The following is a 3,369-nucleotide window of genomic DNA, read 5'->3' as shown; positions in this document are numbered from 1 at the left end:
AGGTAAAGGAGGCTGACTTAGGGGGAGAGAGGAATTAAGGAAAGTTAGAAGCAGAAGCTAGGAGAGGCAAGAAGTAAGAAGCAACAGTGAGATTCAACCAAGAGATTCAGTCTAAGGAATTCAGCGACATATTCAGCAGCAGTAGGTAGCATCACCAAAGGGACTTAAGTCAGCCTGGAAAAGGCAGCTAAAAAGGAGCCAGAGGCCGAGCAGCCAGAAGTACTAGAGAAACTGCTCATAGGAAAAGGCTTAGCATAGAGGCCATGTGAGGAGGTGCACAGGGCGGTAGGGACCGTGAAATAAAGCTGGCCGACTCCTGGAACTTCACCTTTGTGAATCTCTCTGCCCTCACCCTGCAACCTTCAGATCTGCCAGGCCTAGGGGGCTGCAGGAGCTGGGTCGAGTCCAGAAAGGCCTCACCATCCCTCTACCAACCCTAGGCTCATTCATTTATATGAAGACAACAGTCCTTTTATTAAAAGGGGAGTCCGCCCTCCAGAAGTGCCACCTTCAGAAGCCTATTCATAAGAGGGGATTTTCCTGTTCCCCACCCCTCGACACCCCAAGTCCAAAGAATGGTGTGGAGAGAGGGGCCAGGTCATGGCCAGCCTAGTGCCCTGGATGAGGAACAAGTTTTCAGGCAAGTAAAAAAAACTTTAAGGCTCTTCTGGTAGGAAGTGGGATGTCTGGTTTCTTCCAAGGGCCACAGGTGGAGAATGAAGAAGGCTGAAGTGGGTTGGGGGTTCACTAAGGTTCTGCAGGGTTCATTTTTGAGTGATTTCTCTCATCTTGCTAAAATGTCCTTTAGAGTTCTTCTATCTCGAGATCAAAGGATTAGGGCTAGTGGCCAAACTTGCCATTTTTTAATGTTCCCAAAACATACAGAGAAGCTTGTTTTGTTTTGTTTTTGTTTTTGTTTGTGTGTGTGTGTGTGTGTGTGTGTTTTGGGTCACACCCGGCAGTGCTCAGGGGTTATTCCTGGCTCCAAGCTCAGAAATTTCTCCTGGCAGGCACGGGGGGGGGGGGGGGGGGGGGGGGGGGGGGGGGGGGGGGGGGGGGGGGGGGGGTGGGGGGGGGGGGGGACCATATGGAGCGCCGGGATTCGAACCAATGACCTTCTGCATGAAAGGCAAACGCCTTACCTCCATGCTATCTCTCAGGCCCCTGTTTTGTTTTTTCTAAATTAACTCAGGATTTTTCTTTTTTTTTTTCTTTTTTTTTTTTATTATTTTTATTTTATTGTACCACAGTGTCTTACATATATTTCACAATAATATTTTAGGTAGATATTAACATTGAATCAGAGGAATTCCCATCCCCAAAGTTGTCCTCCCTCCACCCCCCATTCCCATCCTGCGTTTCCTACATTTGGGGAAATCGCAGGGGGTCAGTACATCGGAGTGCAATGAATAAGCCTCACCCTGGGAAAACCACCTTCGTGATCATGGTATCTCCCCTGCCAGGTAAGTATAGAGAAACTTGTTATCTTCTCTTTCTGGCCAAACTTTTGGAAAGAACAGACAAGAGTTTCCTCTCTGCACCCCTCACATATACACAGATATACCCCCACAACCTCTCTATGCCCCTATCACTCCTGACCACCCCCCACAGCTGCAAAAATACGGCCCCCACTGAATTCATCTCTCCCAGGCCAATCTGACAAGCGGGGGGGGGGTGTCTCCATGCCTTGCTTGCAGGTTGGGTCTTCAGCAAAACCCCTTCTAGAGCCACTCTTGGTGCGTCATGGGACAGACTGGGGTGGCTTTCCTTGGGATCCGTCTCAGTGAGGACAGTTGGAGGGGACACTGCTGAGCCCCCACCAGCATAGAAGCTAATCTCACTGCCAATTGCCAGCCTGTGGGGGCAGTGGGGTGTCCCTGGTTTCACACTTCCTGCTGTATCAGCACACTTCTCCTGCTTTCAGAGGGACCCCCTTTTCCCAGCCAGTTAAAGTCCCCACCGTACCTCACTTCGGCCTGCTCCATGCCAAATCCGGGTGGGTAGGTGGGTAGGACATTACATCAAGGCAGTACTGTGGCCTAGAAGGTAAACTATGCTTTTCCAGAATCTGCACCCACATCCTGCCTTCCCTATGAGGCTCCCTGGTCCCCACATTCCCAGACTTGGGAATATCCCATGGTGGGGAAGAAACAATATCTGCTTCCCCAAAGTTGTGAGCAGAGATGGAAATCACCCTAGACATGTCTTCCCACCCAGCTCCACAACTCTGCGACCCCTTGGTCCCTTGGTCCCGCAACTCTTCCTGTCACCACAGGCCTTCCCCAGTGCTGCCTCCCCCAGTTCTCCTGGGTCTGGTCTCTGCCACACCTGTGTGCCTTGACCCAACAAACAAACACACCCTAGACTGTCTCTCAACCCAACTGGCCCAGCCAGGTTCCTTTTTCTGTCAGGAACTGGCTTAGGCTTGCTTACAATCTTCTGGGAGGGTGGGGGGCAAGGCAAACGTGTCCCCAGCCCGTTGCTGGTCCCAAGCAGTACAAGATCAACCACCAGCAAACCGTCACTCCAGCACCGAGGCTGGGAATGTGACCCCCTCTACAGTGCTCTTGGCTTGTGCAGAACCCTCTTTTCTAGATAGACCTAGGCTATATGTGAGTGTGAGCCAATGATGATTTCTGATCTGTGCTGGGCCCTCTCAAACCAGAGACTACTCCCCCCAGTTGGCTACAAGACTTATCATCCGCAGGGTTATGAAGACTTAATATGGAGATCTGGCAAGACATTCCCAACTGGAAGAGTGTGTTGCTGGAGAGAAGCACTCTTTCACTATCCTTGCCAACCATGAACTTGGCATCTTTTTCTGGGAACAAAGACCCAGGATACCCCTGGGGAGAAGCAAGTAGTCTCCTTGGCCTAGGGTTTAGGCATAGGGGTCAGGACAGTGAGGAAAGCAGCATCCCTTGATCAGAACACAAACTTCATTGGAACCCCCCACAACACCACAGTCTGGGACACACAGAGTTGGATCCCCCCAGGAAGTAACCCTGGGCAGTATGGAGCTCGGCCACCTCATCCATCCTTGCCCTGTGTCCCAATATCTCAGTCCACGTGAGGTAAAGAAACATCACAGGTCCTGGTGGACCCAGGAGCCCCAGATTCTGGCAGCCAGGCGCTGTAAAACGAATTCCACGCTGTGGATTTACCCCCAAATATCGTTATTTCCAACCATTGAGTCTGGAAATGTGACTTTTGATTTTGGGGTGTAGCCTTTTAACTTTGGATTTCAGTGCTTAAAACCAGGCTGTAAATCACAAAGGACATTCCAAGGAATGCAAGGACATCTTACTTTCCACCAGACACCTTGAAGGGAGGGGAAAGCAACTAATCATCTTACATTCCAACAGGGAA

At 50.7% G+C, this 3,369-nt stretch overlaps 1 non-coding gene across 1 annotated transcript; it reads right to left on the bottom strand.

Moving 5' to 3' along the window:
- Positions 1-1,303: 1,303 nt before the first annotated feature.
- Positions 1,304-1,471, bottom strand: LOC126023314 (U1 spliceosomal RNA). The gene has a single exon (XR_007500482.1). It is a non-coding gene; the product is annotated as a U1 spliceosomal RNA (small nuclear RNA).
- Between the last annotated feature and the right edge of the window lie 1,898 nt (positions 1,472-3,369).

This window comes from Suncus etruscus, chromosome 11 (assembly GCF_024139225.1).
Source record: "Suncus etruscus isolate mSunEtr1 chromosome 11, mSunEtr1.pri.cur, whole genome shotgun sequence".
In the NCBI taxonomy this organism is placed as follows: Eukaryota; Metazoa; Chordata; class Mammalia; order Eulipotyphla; family Soricidae; genus Suncus; species Suncus etruscus.
The sequence above is the reverse complement of the archived record's forward strand: the minus strand, read 5'-3'. Positions and strand labels throughout refer to the sequence as shown.